Source organism: Oncorhynchus gorbuscha, linkage group LG16 (genome assembly GCF_021184085.1).
Source record: "Oncorhynchus gorbuscha isolate QuinsamMale2020 ecotype Even-year linkage group LG16, OgorEven_v1.0, whole genome shotgun sequence".
Taxonomy (NCBI): Eukaryota; Metazoa; Chordata; class Actinopteri; order Salmoniformes; family Salmonidae; genus Oncorhynchus; species Oncorhynchus gorbuscha.
In genome coordinates this window covers 67,853,480-67,877,142 of record NC_060188.1, presented here as the reverse complement: position 1 = coordinate 67,877,142, position 23,663 = coordinate 67,853,480, and the positions used below count along the sequence as shown (strand labels likewise).

The 23,663-nt window shown below is 42.2% G+C and overlaps 1 protein-coding gene across 1 annotated transcript in view; it reads right to left on the bottom strand.

The window, feature by feature from the left end:
* Positions 1–23,454, bottom strand: part of LOC123998587 (neurite extension and migration factor-like) — an 88,339-nt gene extending 64,885 nt beyond the window's left edge. The window contains exon 1 of the mRNA XM_046303565.1: positions 23,066–23,454. The gene's annotated coding sequence lies outside the window, so the exon portion shown is untranslated. The remainder of the gene's footprint in view (positions 1–23,065) is intronic.
* Between the last annotated feature and the right edge of the window lie 209 nt (positions 23,455–23,663).

The following is a 23,663-nucleotide window of genomic DNA, read 5'->3' as shown; positions in this document are numbered from 1 at the left end:
CTACGCCCATGTTTGCCTTAGATGGTAGTCATCTTCCCAGTATCAAATTTGAGACACTACCTTTAACTCTCACAGTATCTGGTAACCACAGTGAGACTATTTCTTTTGATTTTCCGTTCACCGTTTACACCTGTTGTTTTGGGTCATCCCTGGCTAGTATGTCATAATCCTTCTATTAATTGGTCTAGTAATTCTATCCTATCCTGGAACGTTTCTTGTCATGTGAAGTGTTTAATGTCTGCCATCCCTCCCGTTTCTTCTGTCCCTACTTCTCAGGAGGAACCTGGCGATTTGACAGGAGTGCCGGAGGAATATCATGATCTGCGCACGGTCTTCAGTCAGTCCCAGCCAACTCCCTTCCTCCTCACCGGTCGTATGATTGTAGTATTGATCTCCTTCCGGGGACCACTCCTCCTCGAGGTAGACTATACTCTCTGTCGGCTCCCGAACGTAAGGCTCTCGAGGATTATTTGTCTGTGTCTCTTGACGCCGGTACCATAGTGCCTTCTTCTTCTCCGGCCGGGCGGGGTTCTTTTTGTTAAAAAGAAGGACGGTACTCTGCGCCCCTGCGTGGATTATCGAGGGCTGAATGACATAACGGTTAAGAATCGTTATCCGCTTCCCCTTATGTCATCAGCCTTCGAGATTCTGCAGGGAGCCAGGTGCTTTACTAAGTTGGACCTTCGTAACGCTTACCATCTCGTGCGCATCAGAGAGGGGGACGAGTGGAAAACGGCGTTTAACACTCCGTTAGGGCATTTTGAGTACCGGGTTCTGCCGTTCGGTCTCGCCAATGCGCCAGCTGTTTTTCAGGCATTAGTTAATGATGTTCTGAGAGACATGCTGAACATCTTTGTTTTTGTCTATCTTGACGATATCCTGATTTTTTCTCCGTCACTCGAGATTCATGTTCAGCACGTTCGACGTGTTCTACAGCGCCTTTTAGAGAATTGTCTCTACGTAAAGGCTGAGAAGTGCTCTTTTCATGTCTCCTCCGTTACTTTTCTCGGTTCCGTTATTTCCGCTGAAGGCATTCAGATGGATTCCGCTAAGGTCCAAGCTGTCAGTGATTGGCCCGTTCCAAGGTCACGTGTCGAGTTGCAGCGCTTTTTAGGTTTCGCTAATTTCTATCGGCGTTTCATTCGTAATTTCGGTCAAGTTGCTGCCCCTCTCACAGCTCTTACTTCTGTCAAGACGTGTTTTAAGTGGTCCGGTTCCGCCCAGGGAGCTTTTGATCTTCTAAAAAAACGTTTTACGTCCGCTCCTATCCTCGTTACTCCTGACGTCACTAGACAATTCATTGTCGAGGTTGACGCTTCAGAGGTAGGCGTGGGAGCCATTCTATCCCAGCGCTTCCAGTCTGACGATAAGGTTCATCCTTGCGCTTATTTTCTCATCGCCTGTCGCCATCTGAGCGCAACTATGATGTGGGTAACCGTGAACTGCTCGCCATCCGCTTAGCCCTAGGCGAATGGCGACAGTGGTTGGAGGGGGCGACCGTTCCTTTTGTCGTTTGGACAGACCATAAGAACCTTGAGTACATCCGTTCTGCCAAACGACTTAATGCCCGTCAAGCTCGTTGGGCGTTGTTTTTCGCTCGTTTCGAGTTTGTGATTTCTTACCGTCCGGGTAGCAAGAACACCAAGCCTGATGCCTTATCCCGTCTGTTTAGTTCTTCTGTGGCTTCTACTGATCCCGAGGGGATTCTTCCTTATGGGCGTGTTGTCGGGTTAACAGTCTGGGAATTGAAAGACAGGTTAAGCAAGCACTCACGCACACTGCGTCGCCGCGCGCTTGTCCTAGTAACCTCCTTTTCGTTCCTGTTTCCACTCGTCTGGCTGTTCTTCAGTGGGCTCACTCTGCCAAGTTAGCTGGTCATCCCGGTGTTCGAGGCACTCTTGCGTCTATTCGCCAGCGCTTTTGGTGGCCGACTCAGGAGCGTGACACGCGCCGTTTCGTGGCTGCTTGTTCGGACTGCGCGCAGACTAAGTCGGGTAACTCTCCTCCTGCCGGTCGTCTCAGACCGCTCCCCATTCCTTCTCGACCATGGTCTCACATCGCCTTAGACTTCATTACCGGTCTGCCTTTGTCTGCGGGGAAGACTGTGAGAGCCGCCAATAAACGCAGGATTAAGAGTCCAAGGTATTGTTGCGGCCAGAGAGTGTGGCTTTCCACTCGCAACCTTCCTCTTACGACAGCTTCTCGTAAGTTGACTCCGCGGTTCATTGGTCCGTTCCGTGTCTCCCAGGTCGTCAATCCTGTCGCTGTGCGACTGCTTCTTCCGCGACATCTTCGTCGCATCCATCCTGTCTTCCATGTCTCCTGTGTTAAGCCCTTTCTTCGCACCCCCGTTCGTCTTCCCTCCCCCCCTCCCGTCCTTGTCGAGAGCGCACCTATTTACAAGGTACATAAGATCATGGACATGCGTTCTCGGGGACGGGGTCACCAATACTTAGTGGATTGGGAGGGTTACGGTCCTGAGGAGAGGAGTTGGGTTCCGTCTCGGGACGTGCTGGACCGTTCACTCATCGATGATTTCCTCCGTTGCCGCCAGGATTCCTCCTCGAGTGCGCCAGGAGGCGCTCGGTGAGTGGGGGGTACTGTCATGTTTGTCATTTATTATCATGTCTTGTCCCTGTGCTCCCCATTCTATTCGTTTCCCTCTGCTGGTCTTATTAGGTTCTTTCCCTCTTTCTATCCCTCTCTCTCCCCCTCCCCTCTCTCACTCTCTCGCTCTCTCTTCTCTCTATCGTTCCGTTCCTGCTCCCAGCTGTTCCTATTCCCCTAATCATCATTTAGTCTTCCCACACCTGTTCCCGATCCTTTCCCTGATTAGAGTCCCTATTTATTCCTTTGTGTTCCGTTCCTGTCCCGTCGGTTCCTTGTTTAGTATTCACCATGCTGTGATTGCGTTTCGCCCTGTCCTGTCGTGTTTTTGCTGTGATTGTGTATCGCCCTGTCCTGTCGTGTTTTTGCCTTCATCAGATGCTGCGTGTGAGCAGGTGTCTCTGTCTACTACGGCCTGCGCCTACCCGAAGCGACCTGCAGTCTGTGGCCGCTTCTCCAGTTATTCCCCTCTACAGACTAGAGGATTTCTGTTATTCCCTGTTTGGACTTAAATAAACTCTGTTTCTGTTAAGTCGCTTTTGGGTCCTCTTTCACCTGCATGACATAATATCCACCTGTTGTCTATTCCATTTGCACAACAGCATGTGAAATGTATTGTCAATCAGTGTTGCTTCCTAAGTGGACAGTTTGATTTCACAGAAGTGTGATTGACTTGGAGTTACATTGGGTTGTTTAAGTGTTCCCTTTATTTTTTTGAGCAGTGTATTTAGTCCCTATTTAGTTTTGTATTCAGCGGATTTCATTTAGAAAAAGCTGATGTTTTCACTCACGAACCTGCAGTTGTCAGTTGACATTCAAAGTTAGCGACGTTCTGCCGCAGAGCAGCACCACAGAGTTCTATGAGCAGTGACCACTTTTTGATCCTGCCTGTGAAGACATTGTATGTAACTTTTTAACCTTATATGGTAGAGACATGGGGTTTGTACTATTGCTTTTCTGACTGAATGTTCTATTGAGTGGACATATTTGTATAAACCTTGAAAATGACTCTATACAGGGTGTTCACCCATAAGAGGATAATTCAATCAAGTATTGAGAAAGGATTTCTGCTGAAGAACGCATGGAAAGTTTAACCAGAAAGAGAGCCAACAGAATGTCAATATGATGTAGGCCTTGACAGAACCCAAAAGAGGGGCCAAAGATTATAGCAACAACCTTGTAAATTAGACAGTTTTGTTTTCAGCCATTCATTTTTCTCCATAAAACATAACGAAGCTAAGGTGATATGTTTAACTTTGCTGTAAAGTCAAGACTTTAGAAGCCTCGGCTCTCATCTGGTTCAATAAGCAATTATAATGGCTACAGTTTAAGGCATGAATCATGATGCTGGATTTCTCTCATATCTATATTATTTCTGCCTTTTTGACATTAATTTAGAGAGAAAACAAATGGAACAATAAAGGTTATTCAAAGATGCTAAATAGATTTTTATTTGAGATGAAATAGCAAATACGTTCAAACAACGAATCCACAAAATGTGACATTTTCTGGTCCTGTTTCCTGTCTGACGTCTCTTGTAGCTCAAGACTCTTTGGCCCATTTGTGCTGCTGTATTGAGAGGCAAAAACTCAAGCTAATTGAGATTCAGCCTCTCATCTCTGTACCCATACAACCCCCTCCACTAACCCCCTCCAGTTACACAGGCAGGCCACATCTCAAACAGAGTGGGGCGGGTAAGGAGGTGGGTGGAGTGGGGCTAAGGAAGGGGAGTCGGGGGAGGGGTGTGTGACAGAAAGGGGGCAAAAGAACAGAGAAGTAGAGGGGTTGAATGCCGATTGCACGATACAGCCCATATAGGAGATGTCCTGGGTAGAACTGGAGACGTGATGGTTGAGCATGTTTTCTCCCTCTTCCTTCAGGTGGGAACTGGGAAGGAGTACAGCTACCTGATAAGAGGAGCCTCTGCAGTAAACAGGAGTAGCTCTTCCTTAATACAGTCAATAACACCTCCAGCACACAAACAAACCTAATACACACATAGTGGAAGGGTGCCATTCGTTATCACTCTGACCAGTTTCGAGTGTTAGATTTTGTATTGAAGACAACTGTCAACATTGCTGGCTGACCTGCCCTTTCATTCTCCCATACATCAGCCTCCTCTTATGTTTCACTCCAAATCATTAGACAGCACGTCAAAATTAAAAGACGAATGAGCAATTAGGTTAACCTCTTATGAAACATACTGTATACAATGCTTATTAGAGTATAATCTAATAGAGTATATAATTTAGGCCTTCGTGTATTGTGTACATTTTGTACATCATTGAAGAAATGAATTATATTCTTCCCACATTTCCAGTGCAAGAAAAAAAAACAAGCAAAAACAGAATTGCTGGTGACTGCATATCCCTTTGTCCTCCGTTGTCACAACTTATTTGTCATCATGCGTATGATTATCATTTTATTTCAGATCCAACCAGAGGACACAAGGAGGAAAAACATGGTGACTGTAACAAAGGAGCAAAAGCTCAATATGCTCATTAACATGCAAACGGCCCTCATCCCAGGGCTTTTGAAATTAGTTTTTCCTTTTACAGTCACAAATGTGATAACTTTTCCATTATAAAGCACAAAGACTTCATTCTAGGGTGCCTGATGCCACAAATGACAGGAAATAAAAACAACTCCACAGAGTGAGACATGTCTATCACAAATGAACTCGCCACTTCATCCAGTTTAGAGTGTATCTTTTAGAGGTCGACCGATTATGATTTTTTCAGCGCCGATACCGATTATTGGTGAATTCCCCCCCAAAAGCTGATACCGATTAATCGGCCCATTTCTTTTGTTTTTTTGTTGTTGAAATAATGACAATTACAACAATACTGAATTAACACTTATTTTAACTTAATATAAAACATCAATAATCTCAATTTAGCCTCAAATAAATAATGAAACATGTTCAATTTGGTTTAAATAATGCAAAAACAAAGTGTTGGAGAAGAAAGTCATATGTAAAAATATGTGCCATGTAAAATATGTGCCATGTAAAAAAGCTAACGTTTAAGTTCCTTGTTCAGAACATGAGAACATATGAAAGTTGGTGGTTCCTTTTAACATGAGACTTCAATATTCCAAGGTAAGAGGTTTTAGGTTGTAGTTAATATAGTATTTATAGGACTATTTCTCTCTATACCATTTGTATTTCATATACCTTTGACTATTGGATGTTCTTATAGGCACTATAGTATTGCCAGTGTAACAGTATAGCTTCCGTTACCCATCGCCCCACAAAAGCCCTTGCAACGCAAGAAGGAATAACTACTCCAAATCTAAAAGTGAGTGACGTTTGATATTAGCGCACACCCAGCTAACTAGCTAGCCATTTCACATTGGTTACACCAGCCATTAGGCTGATAGGCTTGAAGTCATAAACAGCGCTGTGCTTGCGAAGAGCTGCTGGCAAAACGCACTAAAGTGCTGTTTGAATGAATGATTACGGGCCTGCTGTTGCTCAGTCAGACTGCACTATCAAATCAGACTTAATTATAACATAATAACACATAGAAATACGAGCCTTTGGTCATTAATATGATCGAATCCGGAAACTATCATTTCGAAAACAAAACGTTTATTATTTCAGTGAAATACGGAACCGTTCGGTATTTTATCTAACCGGTGGCATCCCTAAGTCTAAATATTCTTGTTACATTGCACAACCTTCAATGTATGTCATAATTACGTAAAATTCTGGTAAATTAGTGATTAGTCATTGTGTCATTGTGCAATGAGCCAGGCAGCCCAAACTTGCATATACCCTGACTCTGCATGCAATGAACACTAGAGAAATTACAAAATTTCACCTGGTTAATATTGCCTGCTAAACTGGATTAGTAGTTATAACTAGTGATTATTATTGATTGTTTTTTATAAGATAAGTTTAATGCTAGCTAGCAATTTACCTTGGCTTCATCTGCATTCGCATAACCGGCAGATTACTCATGGAGTGTAATGGTTAGAGCGTTGGACTTGTTAACTGTGCGGTTGCAAGATTGGAACCCCTGAGCTGACAAGGTGAAAATCTGTCATTCTGCCCCTGAACAAGGCAGTTAACCCACAGTTCCTAGGCAGTCATTGAGGATAAGAATGTGTTCTTAACTGACTTGCCTAGTTAAATAAAAGGTATCAAAAGAATATTGTAAAAAATTTCAATAAAAAAAATAATCAGCGCCCAAAAATACAGATTCCCGGTTGTTATGAAAACTTGAAATCGGCCCTAATTAATCGGCCATTCCGATTAATCGGTCGACCTCTAGTATCTTTAGTATCTAGAGTTTTCAAAACATGTTTTCAGGAGGGGATTGTGAAAAGGACTAATATACTGAACAAAAATATAAACACAACATGAAACAATTTCAAAGATTTTACTGAGTTACAGTTCATTGTCATGTTTTGTCATATATTGTCATGTCTTGTCCTTGTGCTTCCCCTTCTGTTCGTTTCCCCCTGCTGGTCTTATTAGGTTCTTTCCCTCTTTCTATCCCTCTCTCTCCCCCTCCCTCTCTCCCTCTCTCTCTCTCTATCGTTCCGTTCCTGCTCCCAGCTGTTCCTCATTCTCCTAACTACCTCATTTACTCTTTCACACCTGTCCCCTATTTTGCCCTCTGATTAGAGTCCCTATTTCTCCCTCTGTTTTCCGCTTCTGTCCTTGTCGGATCATTGTTTGATGTTTGCTGTGCTGTGTTCTTGTTCCGTCGTGTTTTTGCCTTCTTCAGATGCTGCGCGTGAGCCGGTGTCTATGTCAGCTACGGCCTCTGCCTTCCCGAAGCGACCTGCAGTCTGTGGTCGCGTCTCCAGGCGTTCCTCTCTACTGACGAGAGGATTTCAGTTTTCCTGTTTGTATTTTCCTGAGATAATTTCCAGGATTATCGTTTTTGTTAAAGACTGGAATAAAGACTCTGTTTCTGTTAAGTCGCTTTTGGGTCCTCATTCACCAGCATAACATTCATATTAAAGAGATCAGTCAATTCAAATAAAACTCATTAGGCCCTAATCTATGGATTTCACCTAACTGGGAATACAGATATGCATCTGTTGGTCACAGATAGCTTTAAAAAAGGTAGTGGTGTGGATCAGAAAACCAGTCAGTATCTGGTGTGACCACCATTTTCCTCATACAGCATGACAAATCTCCTTCGCATAGAGTTGATCAGGCTGTTGATTGTGGCCTGTGGAATGTCCCACTCCTCTTCCATGGATGTGGGAAGTTGCTGGATATTTGGCGGGAACTGGAACTCGCTGTCGTACACGTTGATCCAGAGCATCCCAAACATTCTCAATATGTGACATGTCTGGTGAGTCTGCAGGCCATGGAAGAGCTATGACATTTGCAGCTTCCAGGAATTGTTAACAGATTCTTGCGACATGGGGCTGGGCATTATCATGCTGAAACATGAGGTGATGGCAGCAGATGAATGGCACGAGAATGGGCCTCAGGATCTTTTCACGGTATCTCTGTGCATTCAAATTGACATTGATCAAATGCAATTGTGTTCGTTGTCCAGAGATCATGTTTGCCTATACCATAACCCATTGACAGTACTTTGGTTTGACTTTCATTGTTGCTGAAAAAAACACACAACAAAGTGGTCAGGTCCCCCTTCATTCATACATTTCAATTTCTTTCCTGGAGCCGACTACTCCCACTTTATCTTCTGATATAATCATATTGTAACATATTCAGCATCCAGTAGCCTGGATTATGTAAAAATATGAAAATATTGTGATGAATTAAACATATTTGTTGTAAGAGATTAAATAAAATCCTAGACTCAAGGGTTTAAGGCCTCTGCCTCAGGATGAGATGTGTTCTGAGATAAACTGTCCTTCTGGCCAATATGGTTCAAAGGACATACAGTACAGCTCTGGTGTGGATGTGTAACTGTGAGCATATTGACGCCACCTCTCAATCACTGTACCACAGTAAATATCTTCCTGGGTAAATAATGAGCAGGGGACAAGTTAACCACCAATCAGAGGTTAGCATGGGGTTAGGCATGTTGCATGGGAGGAGGTGTTGATTTCTCCTGATAGAGTACTGGACAAATACAAACAAATGAAGCATGGCGTGGTGACTCACAGCTCTAATGAAGCAGTGTATTGACTAAATTCCCCCTCTGTCTGCGAGGCGTGCATCCCAGCTGCCCTTCTGAATACCAATTACTGTACCGATGGGCTGCTCTGTCACTCAGCCCAAATGCCAGTGAGCTGGTGTGTGTGTCAGAGAGAGAGAGAGAGAGAGAGAGAGAGAGAGAGAGAGAGAGAGAGAGAGAGAGAGAGAGAGAGAGAGAGAGAGAGAGAGAGAGAGAGAGAGAGAGAGAGAGAGAGAGAGAGAGAGAGAGAGAGATGCTGTGGGTCAAAAGCTCAGAGGATGCAGGGAGGAAGGAACAGAATGTGTGAAGCTAGAGCTTTAGGTTTGTCATCTAACTGAATTCCTTTTCAGTTCCATTTTCCTATCCTATCAAACCAAATATCCTCTGAAGATCTTGGAGCGCTGTAATCTATTACTTGTCAGTGCTAGAGAACAAAATGCTGATGAACAAAGAGGCTCAAATTGCTACAGAACCTTTTTTAAACTTATATGTGGTGTGATGACGTGCTGACATAATTAGTCAGTAGCATAGTGAGAGGAGAAGATGACAAGCATTTGGCATCTACAGAATCATCGGTACATTGGATTGGTAAAGACTCTCATAATAGTACTGTACCTGAGGCTCAGACTGGGGACAACAATAACTGTTGTTCAATATTATAGCTTCTCTAATTCCCTCCGCACTGTTTTGTGGAAGGTCTTTGTTTGATTTCTCTCATCTTCGCCCCAAACAAGAATGAAGGAGCCGAATAAAGAGTGGGCAATATAAATAACGCTGAGCAGCCCAAAGGCAGGGCAGTACAAAGCCTAGTAAACAGCCATTGATTTGAGCAGGGCCAGGGCCGGTCCTCTCTCCGAGGAGGTGCCTCCGCTTCTACTGATGGACGGGCCTGACAGCAGCTCCTTCAGCAAACTCCTTTTATAAAAAATGTGATTAATATTTATCCAGCATTAGAGCCATCCTTAAGACTGAAACTAGACGGACTAGACAGTCCCCCCCAGTCAAGGAGTTATAGAAGAAGGGAAACCAGCTGAAAGTCATTATTCTTTTTCAAGCCTTGAAGATTTATTGGAATCACAAGGCTGGAGAAAGGAATTTTAGGAATATTAGTTCATCCTCAATAAAAGCGTTATGCAAAGTCCTGACAGAATTACAGTACATAAAGGAAAATGTCTATGCCGTCAATTTCTTTGTGGGAGGAGTATTTGCATTTTATTTATCATATGCTCGATGTAGGGTTGAAAAGATGATACGTTTCTAGCAATTTTTCTCCCGAGTGGCACAGCTGTCTAACGCACTGCATCTCAGTGCTAAAGGCATCACTACAGACCCTGGTTCAATCCCGGGCTGTATCACAACCAGCTGTGATCGGGAGTCCCTTAGGGCAGCGCACAACTGGCAAAGCATCATCCGGGTTAGGGGAGGATTTGGCCGGGGTAGGCTGTCATTGTAAATAAGAATTTGACTTGCCTAGTTAAATAAAATAAAAAAGTAGTAGCAGAACAGCATTGAGTACAACTTTTTATCCCTACACCGCTTAAAGGTTAATCCAACCTCTGACCTATGCACCACTGAACTTTGACCTATAGCGCTTTCAGAAAGTATTCAAACCCCTTGACTTTTTCCATATTTTGTTGTGTTACGGCCTGAATTTAATGGATTCAATTTATATTTTGTGTCACTGGCCTACACACAACATGCCATCATGTCAAAGTGGAATTATGATTGTATAATATTTTACAAATTCATTAAAAATGAAAAGCTGAAATGTCTTGAGTCAATACGTATTCAATCCATTTGTTATGGTAAGCCTAAATAGGAGTAAACATTTGCTTAATAAGTCACATAGACTCACTCTGTGTGCAATCATTTTTAATTTTACCTTTATTTAACTAAGCAAGACAGTTCCGTACAAATTCTTATTTTCAATGATGGCCTAGGAACAGTGGGTTAACTGCCTGTTCAGGGGCAGAATGACAGATTTGTACCTTGTCAGCTTGGGGATTTGCATTTGCAACCTTCCGGTTACTAGTCCAACGCTCTAACCACTAGACTACCTCATCTATCGGCCCCACACATGTCTGTAAGCTCCCTGAGTTGAACAGTGAATTTCAAATTCAGATTCAACCACAAAGACCAGGGAGCTTTTCTAATGCCTCACAAAGAAGGGCACCTACTGTACACCCAGTCGCTACAAAGATACAGACGTCCTTCCTAACTCAGTTGTCGGAGAGGAAGGAAACCACTCAGGGATTTCACCATGAGGCCAATGGTGAATTTTAAACAGTTACAGAGTCCACAACTAAGAGGTTTTAATGTCCCCTGTTTTGGGGAACTGCTTGGTTCTGGTACTGGTTCCGACCAACATTTTCACTTTTAAATCGATCTGTGGACACCATAGATCAAAACGGCTTGCATTGAGCGTTAGCCCTGATTTTCACAGACGCAGGAATATGTCTCTCTTGCCTGTGTGAAGCAGGATGTGAAATCTGTCACCACTAGAATCTGGAATGTCCCTCCTACCATTTCATTGGCTCTTCAGACTTTCCATCAACTCCTGACTGAACCCTACGTCACAGCCACAAACAATGCATAAGCCTTGACTCATTACATCGTAGTGCAACGTGGTTTTGCCGCTGTAGCACCTTCAGAGATCGATTTAGAGCCAGTAGTCTAATATGAGCCACGATTAATATGAGATGAAAGGTGAGTTCCTAATGAGTTCATGAAGCCACACTAGAGCTCTGTGAGAAGTTCACAGCGGTGGGGGCAGACGTTTTGAACAAGAGAGACCTTTAGAAAATATGCACATTTTCTCTAACTCTAGACATACAAATATGTATTTTACAGTTATAAGGAAGGTGAAATCTCATAGTTATTCAATTTATAATTTGATTGTACTATATTTAGAAAGAATATATGTCATTTCAAGCATTAGTCATACAGTTTTGTAGAATAGGAAATACATCATAAAATATTTCATATTTTCATATTTTTATCATATTTGTACTGGATACTTGAGCTTGTGTCCACAAAATTGGCTACAGCAATTTATAACTTTTTCTACCAGAAAGGTGAGATTTTAACCTTTCTTGGTGTATGCAGCATTACTAGTTATTGTTTATGGCCCTCTCATAATAAATCATTACTTTGGAGGATTAAGTAGATTACATTTCTGGTTACATTTTGTTACATTTAACTGGTTAATGGCTGTGATAGGAGAAACCTGAGGACGGATTGTGTAGTTACTCCACAATACTAACCTAATAGACGGAGTGAAAAGAAGGAAACCTGGACAGAATAAACATTTTGCAATAAGGCACTAAATTAAAACTGCAAACATGTGGCAAAGAAAATACCTTTATTTCCTGAATACAATGCATTATGTTTGAGGCAAATCCAACACAACACATCACTGAGTACACCTCTTGATATTTTCAAGCATGGTGGTGGCTGCATCATGTTATGGGTATACTTGTCATCAGCAAGGATGGGGAGTTTTTTAGGACAAAAAGAAATGGAATAGATCTAAGCACAGGCAAAAACCTAGAGGTAAAGCTGGTGCAGTATGTTTTCCAACAGACACTGGGAGACAAATTCACCAGTCAGCACGACAATAACTTAAAACACAAGGCCAAATATACACTGGAGTTGCTTACCAAGATGAAATTGAATGTTCCTGAGTGGCTTAGTTACAGTTTTGACTTCAATTGTCTTGAAATATATATTTTTTAAGAATAATGTGCAAATATTGTACAATCCAGGTGTGCAAAGCTCTTAGAGATTTACCCAGAAAGACTCACAGCTGTAATCGCTGCCAAAGGTGATTCTAACATTTATTGACTCAGGGGTGTGAATACTTATGTGAACAAAATGTGGAAAAAGACAAGGGGTCTGAATACTTTCCGAATGCACTGTATCAATACAACATGTAATTGAGCAAACACTGACTCTGAGAGACTGGAGAGTATGGTCATTTACTGAGAGGTTGACCTGAGAGGTTAACCAAAATGTTGAGGTGTCTGATTGTGAGAGACAGGACATAACAACAGCCGTACCTTTGAAAACTTGGGCCCTATCAAAATAGAAACGTAAAACATTGCTGTTTTTTTGTTTGAATGCAAGGAGGAACTTTTCTGATGACACAAGTCATTAATGACTGGCAGAACGACTCCTCCCCCTTCACAGCTCTAGTGCATTAAACTGGAGGCTCCATTTTCAAGCGGGGGGACGACGACGACACAAAAACCTCCTGCCAATCCTCTCTGAATGCATGCCCCTACAACAACAGCACTAGGGCCTCTTTACAGAAAGACCTCTGACGGGCAGCCTGACATTCTGCAACAGCCCAGAATGCCAACATGCACTCAGACTACAATAGCAACACCTTCTCCCTAAATATCATTGTGAATCAAAGCCAATAGTCACATATTTGTTAATAATAGAAACGTGCAAGAGTCCTCAGCTAAGAGACATTGGAATAGGTTATTTAGCAAATAAGGATGGAGCTGAGAGAACAATCTAAAGGTACAGATATAACAACTGTCTTCACTGTTTCTAACTCTCTAATGCCTTAGGGAATCTACAAAATGTTAGTTCTTTTTAGAGTGTGTGTGCCATATTTATGCCTTATTAATAATACACTGAGTATACAAAACATTTAAAGGGATAATCCACCCCCAGAAATAAAAATCATGAAACTCCAGTTGATTTGGTGAAAGCCTACGTTCTGCCAGTGCGTAAAATAAATCCCTATGATTTAACTTCCAAGTCAGTGGTCGCCAACTGGTCGATTGACTGGTCGATCTTCCAGGCATTCCTAGTCGATCACCAAACATTTCTGGAGAAAAGCCAAAGATAAAGGGGCCAACAGTAGGTGCAAAATCAGGTCAGTTTCACAGGAGGAAAAGAAGGAAAGAACAGGGACCATGAGAGGCAGACCCTCTGCTGCTCTCTTCCTCCCTCCACTGAGACTAATGCTGTGTTCAAAACAACTGGGAACTCCTATATATCCAGCTTCAAACCTCAGTGCATTCAAGGCAACTGGGAAATCGGAAATAAAAACGAGATCCAACTGGGAATAATAGATTTGAACTCATCCAACTCGGAATTCCAAGTCGGACACTCAGGCATCTTTCTAGAGGGCAGACTTTTCAAACTGAATATCACCAACGTCATGATTTGAGTTCCCGCTATATGTACAAAATGAGTGGATTTGGCAATTTCAGCCAAACCCATGGCTGACAGGTGTATGAAATCGTGCACACAGCCATGCAATCTTCATAGACAACCATTGGCAGTAGAATGGCCTTATTGAAGAGCTCAGTGACTTTCAAAGTGTCACTGTCATAGGATGCCATCTTTCCAATAAGTCAGTCCGTCAAATTTCTGCCCTGGTCCACTGTAAGTGCTGTTATTGTGAAGTGGAAACGTCTAGGAGCAACAACGGCTCAGTCGCAAAGTAGTGGGCCACACAAGCTCACAGTCAATTTGCTTATTTGCAATTCGCCATCACACTGCACACTGCCAGGAATACCTATGTAGGAATGCTGTTCATTGACGTTAGCTCAGCATTCAACACCATAGTACCCTCCAAGCTCATCATTAAGCCCAGGGCACTAGTGTCTGAACCTCGCACTGTGCAACTAGGTCCTGGACTTCCTGACGGGCCGCCCCAGGTGATGAATGTAGAAAACAACACCTTCTCTTCGATGATCCTCAACACAGTGGCCCCACAAGGGTACATGCTCAGCCCCCTCCTGTACTCCCTGTTCACCCATGGCTGTGTGGCCACGCATGCCTCCAACTCAATCATCAAATTTGCAGATGCCACAATAGTAGTAGGCCTGATTACAAACAACGACGAGACAGCCTACTGGGAGGAAGTGAGGGCCCTGGGAGTGTGGTGTCAGGAAAATAACCTGTCAGTCAATGTCAACAAAACAAAGGAGATGATCGTGGTCTTCAGGAAACAGCAGAGGGAGCATCCCCATATCCACATCAACGGGACCACAGTGGAGAATGTGGAAAGCTTCAAGTTCCTTGGCGTTCACGTCACTGACAAACTGGAATGGTCCCCCCCGCATACAGTATATTCAACATCAGGAGGCTGAAAAAAAATTGTTTTGGCACCTAAAACCCTCACAAACTTTTACAGATGCACAATTGAGAGCATCCTGTCAGGCTGTATCACCGCCTGGCACGGCAACTGCACTGCCCGCAACCGCTGGGCTCTCCAGAGGGTGGTGCGGTCTGCCCAATTCATCACCGGGGGCAAACTGCCTGCCCTCCAGGACACCTACAGCACCCAATGTCACAGGAAGGCCAAAAAGATCATCAAGGACAACAACCACCCAAGCCACTGCCTGTTCACTACGAAATCATGGGACGGAGAGACAGCTTCTATCTCAAGGCCATCAGACTGCTAAATAGCCATCACTAGCACCTTAAGAGGCTGCTGGCCTATATACATAGACTTGAAATCACTGACCACTTTAATAATGGAACACTAGTCACTTTAATAATGTTTACATATTTTGCATTACTCATCTCATATGTATATGTTGTATTCTATTTTATTCTACTATATCTTAGTCTATGCCACTCTGACATTGCTTATCCAAATATTTATATAATCTTAATTCCATTCCTTTACCTTAGTGTGTATTGTTGTGAAATTGTTAGATATTAATTGTTAGATATTACTGCACTGTTGGCGCTAGAAACACAAGCACTTCGTTACACCCGCAATAACATCTGCTAAACATGTGTATGTGACCAATAACATTTTATTTCATTTGACAGAGTGGGACCGCCGAGTGCTTGAGCGTGTAAAAATCGTCTATCTTCGGCTGCAACACTCACTACCAAGTTCCAATCTGCCTCTGGAAGAAACGTCAACACAATAACTGTTCGTCTTCAGCTTTATGAAATGGGTTTCTATGGCTGAGCAGCTGCACACAATCCTAAGAGATCACCATGCGCAATGCCAAGCGTCGGCTGGAGTGGTGTAAAGCTCGCCGCCATTGGACTCTGGAGCAGTGGAAACGAGTTATCTGGAGTGATGAATCATGCTTCACCATCTGGCAGACAAATCTGGGTTTGGCAGATGCCAGGAGGACACTACCTGCCCCAATGCATAGTGGCAACTGTAAAGTTTGGTGGAGGAGAAAAAATGGTCTTAGTTCCAGTGAAGGAAAATCTTAATGCTACAGCTTACAATGACATTCCAGGCTATTCTGTGCTTCCAACTTTGTGGCAACAGTTTGGGGAAGGCCCTTTCCTGTTTCAGCATAACAATGCTCCCATATAAAAAGCGAGGTCCATACAAAAATGGTTTGTCGAGATCGGTGTGGAAGAACTTGACTGGCCTGCACAGAGCCCTGACCTCAATCCCATCAAACACCTTTGGAATAAATTGGGAAGCCAGTCCTAATCGCCCAACATCAGTGCCCGACCTCACTAATGCTCTTGTGGCTGAATGGAAGCAAGTCCCAGCAGCAAGTTGAAAAATATATGGCAAGCAAATAGAAACTGGATGGTCTTCATAGATAGATGGGAGGGGTTGAGCATAGCTGAAGGACTAAAAACAAACAAAATATAACTCATGTAAAATATACTGTGTCCGTAAAATATATAGAGTTTCAAGTTTTAATGTCACATGCACAAACAAGTACATATAATATGTATAAGCCGAAAGTAGAAGTGTTGTTGTCCATTCGTTTACTCCAATTAGGGGGAGGTGTGGCAGGGTTAGGGAAAAATAATAAAGGAAAAATATATTTATAATCTGTACCAGTCAAGAGTTTGGACACGCCCACTCATTCAACGGTTTTTCTTTATTTGTACTATTTTCTACATTGAAAAATTATAGTGAAGACATCAAAACTATGAAATAACACATACGAAATCATGTAGCAACCAAAAAGTGTTTTGAGATATTTGAGATTCTTCAAAGTAGCCACCCTTTGCCTCCTGACCCCTCCTGTCTCAGCCTCCAGTATTTATGCTGCAGTAGTTTATGTGTCGGGGGGCTAGGGTCAGTTTGTTTATCTGGAGTACTTGCTGTCCTATTCGGTGTGATGACTGACATGATGAGTCCACCTTTGACACTCTTGGTCCACCTGGCCATTCTGCCTTACTATTATTCAACCATGTCTCCACCTGGCACAGCCACCGTGACTACCTGACATGATGGCTCCTTGCTGTCCCCAGTCCCTGCTCCAGTTTCAACTGTTCTGCCTTATTATTATTTGACCATGCTGGTCATTTATGAACATTTGAACATCTTGGTCATGTTCTGTTATTTTACGGAGGACCTGAGCCCACAGGCCAGAAGAGGACTGGCCAACTGTTCTGCCCCATGCTGGTCATTTAGGGGGAGGTTTTGGCCTTTCTAGGGAGTTTTTCCTAGCCACCGTGCTTTTACACCTGCATTGTTTGCTGTTTGGGGTTTTAGGCTTTTACAGCACTTTGAGATATCAGCTGATGTACGAAGGGCTATATAAATAAATTTGATTTGATTTGATTTGATTTGATGACAGCTTTGCACTCTTGGCATTCTGTCACCCTGTTTTGAGACCCGCATTTCATGTTTTTTTTGGGGGGGGGGGACTTGCCTGTTTTGCATGTTATTTTACATTAATACGTACTAGATATCAGTTTGCAAACAATGTAAAAATATGTATACACTACCGTTCAAAAGTTTGGGGTCACTTATAAATGTTCTTGTTTTTGAAAGAAAAGCACATTTTTTGTCCATTAAAATAACATAAGATTGATCAGAAATACAGTGTAGACATTGTCAATGTTGTAAGTGACTATTGTAGATGGAAACATTATTATCAACCATCACTCCTGTATTGCAATGGCACGTTGTGTTAGCTACTCCAAGTTCATAATTTTAAAAGGCTAATTGATCATTAGAAAACTATTTTGCACAGCAACAACAGTTTTCAGCTGTGCTAACATTATTATTATTATTATTATTATTATTATATTATTATTATTATTATTATTATTATTATTATTATAATTATGTTAGCACAGCTGAAAACTGTTGTCCTAATTAAAGAAGCAATAAAACTGGCCTTATTTAGATTAGTTGAATATCTGAAGCATCAGCATTTGTGGGTTCGAGTACAGGCTCAAAATGACCAGAAATAAAGCACTTTCTTCTGAAACTCATCAGTCTATTCTTGTTCTGAGAAATGAAGGCTATTCCATGCGAGAAATTGCCAAGAAACTGAAGATCTCTTACAATGCTGTGTACTAGCCCCTTCACAGAACAGAGCAAACTGGCTATAACCAGAATAGAAAGAGGAATGGGAGACCCCGGTGCACAACTGAGCAAGAGGACAAGTACATTAGAGTGTCTAGTTTGAGAAACAGACGCCTCACAAGTCCTCAACTGGCAGCTTCATTAATAAATAGTACCCGCAAAACACCAGTCTCAACGTCAACAGTGAACAGGCAAATCCAGGATGCTGGCCTTCAAGGCAGAGTTACTCTGTCCAGTGTCTGTGTTCTTTTGCCCATCTTAATCTTTTCATTTTATTGGCCAGTCTGAGATATGGCTTTTTATTTGCAACTCTGCCTAGAAGGTCAGCATCCCAGAGTCTCCTGTTTTGCGGGTACTCGTTGAGGATGACAACGAACCATCCTCAACTAGGTTGGAAAGTGACAGTGAAGATGAAGCCTCAGAGTCTGATGTTCAAGAGGTGGACATTGAGGAGGTCCAGAGAGAAGACATGGAAGCCTGAGAGGAAGACAAACAAAGCTTTAGTTTCTAGACTATCATTCACAGATGTATGTTGAAAACATTTTTGGGAGATGCGATGAATCATTGGGGATCATTCAATATTCCCTTTCTTTGTTGTTCAGTGAAATCATCCGATGCAAAGAGTCAACTCATTTCATTAAAATTAAAAACAAAATTGTTTAAAAAAATGTATATTGGAAGGATTTAATCATTTTTTAATTGTGTCTACTTATGATAATGTAAAAGGTTTATGTTTCTGTCTCCATATGATATGGTAAATATATGCTATGCAAAAAACATCTACATTTAAATGGTATTAATATTACTTTGCATATATTTCCATTAATTAACATATATACCCGTGATTGGCTCAGTGTTCTGTCACTCATGGGAACACTACGTCAACGCCAAGTCTAACGGTAGAGATCAAAAATTCAAGCCCCTTGGGTGCTGCCATAGAGTTACATTAGAAGTGCTCATCCAAGAAGGCTCAAAGTCATTGGCCACAGACAAAATTAAGTCAAAACACGTTATATGTACAATAGCTTTGATTGGACTATGAACATCATACTTTCAAAATCTTAGCTAGCAGTCATCATCATGAATCAATTCGACAATCTACTGGCAAATCCTTTTAAATCCTTGTCATATGAAGATAAATAATTATAGATAAAACGTATCGGTGCTCATCGGCCATTGGACATAAACATTACACAACAAGTTGGAAATAGCAAATTCAACAATGAGTGGTTTGGAAGGAATCAGTGGATAACTGCAAACATTGCAAAGCAATCATTAGCCTGCTATTCAGTGGATTGGCTGTGTGGTTCCAAGTCTAAGTTTAATGGTCTCTTTTCTTAGTTTAAAATTATATACATTCAACATTGGCCTTGCTGTCAATGAAGCATGATTTGTGCCTCGCTCAAAACAATTGTTAACTCAAAATCTGACTTTAGTGAGTTCAAGACAACTGGGAACTTGGGAAAAACGAGCTACAACTGGGAAGATAAGTTTTGAACTTTCATCCAACTCAGAATTGTAAATCGGGATCTCAGGCCTCTTTCTAGAGCTACGACCTGAAGATCAATGACGTCATCATGATTAAACTTTTTTTAGAATTACCAGTTGTCTTGAATGAACCATAAATCCAGAGAATGCCAGACTTTGATTACAAAGTTTGATGACAAAATTTGCCCACGAAGGACCGCTGCGCCACTTTCCTGTTCAAGTGAGCACAGCACAACAAGGTGAGTCCAAAAATGTTCTGTATGCTGCTGCATAAATAATGTAATATGCCAGGGAGATATGTATACTGTAGTTAAGAAAGTAATACTAAGTGTATGTTGTGTAGTAAGCTGTTAGTAGCCCATGTGCCTCACCCTAATAATTTGGTCTATTTTCACCTCTTAATTTCGCCTACTGTTCTGACTTGGTGGTGCACATGTAGCCTATAACCTGTTTTTGAGAAATGTAATCATCACATACTGTAAGAACTTTAATTGTCTGCTTATATGCCCCCTTTATTCATCCTATGGTTCTAACTTGGTGTACAGGGAGAACACTGTAAGAACGGCCCACGTTCTTGAATTCTGTCACTGTACATTTCAAAAGTGCTGAACAAATAGTTATACTGACTACGTACGTCCAAGCTTGCTCATTAATGTCTTAATCGAAATTACGGATTGCATCTTATCCGCCCTTATTCCGTATTTTGTACATCTCAATTGTTAGTAGAAACCACATTTGTTTAAGCAAGGCAGTAAATGAGGCTGAAGGGCAGTAAATGAGGCTGAATGAACTGTTTCACTGCCAGACATGGCTCTGCTGATAGCCAGGTGTAGCAGTGGTAAGGTGTTGGGACTGCTGTTGGGACTCTGCTGTTGGGACAGCTTTATGTAGGCCCTAACAATTTGTGGGCCACTGTTTGTCACCGTTATAGTGCAATTAATGTATTGTTTAGTGTTGTGTTGTGTAGTGGCTTTGCTGGCATGCATCCCACATTATAATTTGTTTGCTCCACCAAGATTGACGTGCTACAATCGCCATTGGTTAACTCCAATGCTTCCCACAGTTGTGTTAAGTTGGCTAGATGTTCTTTGGGTGGTGGACCATTCTTGATACACACAGGAAACTGTGACAAAAACCCGTTGCAGTTCTTGACACAAACTGCTATGCCTGGCACATACTAGCATACATTGTTCAAAGGCACTTAAATCTTGTGTCTTTCCCATTCACCCTCTGAATGGCACACATACACATCAATGTCTCAAGGCTTAAAAATCATTCTTTAACCTGTCTCCTCCCCTTCATCTACTGATTGAAGTGGATTTAACAAGTGACATAAATAAGGGCTCATAGCTTTTACCTGGATTCACCTGGTCAATCTATGTCATTGAAAGAGCAGGTGCTCTTAATGTTTTGTATACTCAGTGTATAATACCATATGCAAAAGTCTCACAGAGGATATTTTTCAATAAAGAAATACAGCAAGTGATTCCTTCATAATTTGACATAGAGAGACAAACCAGAGTCATCCAGGACATCAGCAGTGTGGTTGGTGTTTGTATCTGTCTGCCAGTGAGGAGGATAGAGGTTAGAAGCATTGTGAATGTTACAGGCCCAGCATGGGCAGCTAAAGATCTCAGCACTCTGCTCTGCTCTAATGTCTGTCTGTCCCACTAGAGAGGAAGCTCAGTTCAGACTTTTTCCCTGCGGTCATGAAAGTAATCAAAAAGGGCTGAGCCACCCATCTCACGGGGTCGTTACCTTTCTGTTAATTACAGCATGCTACCTCAACTCCCTCCGATGCCGAGCAGCGCCACAGTCACCACAACAATGCAGTACTGAGCCGAGGGGGTTATCTCTGAGTGAATTAATGAATGACTGACAACCAGGCACAAAAACATTTGCCCACTATTCAACAGGTTAAATCATATGAAAACATGTCTGTTCATGTTCTGTATGGTCATTTTAACTGGTGGGAAATACCGGTTGATACCATACATACCGGCTCCTATATAGAAGACTGAAATGTGTTAATCAGTGTGACGTCTACCCAGGTATTGGTACAACCTTTCACCCAACCTCCCAGGCAGCCTCGCTCCTCCCCCTCTGGCACTACTTTCAGATAAACACAATGCAGTGCTGTGTGCAGCCCAGCCTTCAAGGACCTGCTCTCTCTGTTCTCTCTGAGAACATTGGGCTGCTGAAGTAAGGAAGACAAAAACCCATAGAACGGAGGCACAGAGGACTACATTAAGTGGATTGTTGTTGCCTCACCCTGAACATGCCTAATCCTATTCACTTTCAAACATAATAGGCAAAATGAGATGGAGAAAAAACAGCATGTTTCTTCAAAACTACTTTAGTACCTTATAACATAAATGGTGCGACCTGGGGCTGGACAACCAAACAACACATTGGGACAGTAAAGGAAACGTACTAGGTCTGGCACTGGGATGGGTAGCTCTTAGCAGGAATCCTGCTTGACTTGATATACAGACCTGAACAAATTCAAGGATTTTCAGTGCCTATTATTGGGGACACTTTGGGCTAAATTAAGAGGGTGTATTTCGTACTCTTATCTTCTGTATTTTCAAAAACATGAAACCAAAAAAATTACCTTCAATTTCAAATGAACACTTGTGCATAATTAAGCCTGATAAACAATTCCCCAGCCCTTTCACAAAGGAATGTTGTTGAGTTAAACTCTGCCTCTTAGGGACAACCACCTGTGAAGGATAGCTTTAACCAGGCATTATTCTGGAAAGATGGTGAATCATTTAGTTGTGCTATCCCTGCAATTTGGCAGAGAGCTCCATATATATTATTGCCATCCATGTGATAATTAGGATCGAGATTTAATCTTACAATGATAATAATACTGTAATAACAATAATGTTGAGACCATTTTTATTTGCTTGTCCTTTTTGTAAACACTAAGAGTGCATTTATGCGAGTGCGACAGGTCTGACCTTATGTCACATACAAATATGAACAGAAATTGAACACAGCATCTAACCACAGGGAAAGAAGAAAAGCTGGGAACTCCATGCTGAAAATAAATGAATCTGGGAGCACAGAGCAATGGTCGATTTCATGCCAAGGGGAGCACATTATTCAGTGAAATGTTCAAGTTGAAGCATTTGTTTATTGAACTAAGCACTGCCAAATACTGCAAAGGTTGTCCAGGACCTGGACTGACAATTCTCATATTGCCTGTGTGTTGTGTGTCTGTGTGTTTTGGGGGATGGGATATGGGGTGCAGTTTGCTGGTACCTCTAATGCTCCAATGTAGGGTATCACTTTTTTTCTTAATAAGGAATGTTGTCTTTCAATGCATTTTATGACAATTGCTTTTCTGCACAGTTTAAAAGTGAAGTAACTGTATACAATTAAATACATTCTTAAATATACAAACACAACAGATGAATGTTGATTTAACGTGATACATGAAATACCCTCCCCCCTTTTCTCTCGAATGCAGCCGAAGAAATTGTAGGCTATTTGACGTTGCATATTCTTTATGCAAGTGTGTTGCCCTGAACTGAGAACCATATTCGTCATTGTACAACATTTAACTTACCTCTCTTTTCACACGGGCTGCGCTTTTCCCGTCGTCATCATCCCATTTACAGTTATTTATTTGACAGATGGAAACTGTATCTTCTCCTCAATGCAGCGAGTGCGACCTCACCATGTTTTTCCCAAGCCCGGACTCCCTGTATCAGCAGGTGGACGCGCCTCCCTATGATGGAGACAGCGCGCCTTTGCCCCCCTACCACTCCATTTTATTGTACAATCTTCTTCGTAATCCAGCAAACAAAAAAATATATTGGCCATTCCATGTGTCGTGTACATTATGTTATATAAAGGGGCGCCATGTTCGTGTTCGTTTCCTATGACGCACCCTGGATCAATGTACACCGAAACTGGATGATGCTATTGTTATGTCCTATCCTTTTTTCCACAGATGCACCCCGTCCCTGACAACGACGGTAGGCTCGTGCCAGTTTGCTCCCCCTCTTTTGCGACGTGCCATAAAGAGCGCGCCCACAAATTTCACTCGGGACCGCGCTTCTCCATGCCCAGTTTAACAGGTGCAGTTTGGTTCTCAAGGAAATTAGCTATTACACTGCCATCACTCGAGTTGACACTTTAATTGACAAGCAGAGGTCTCTTCT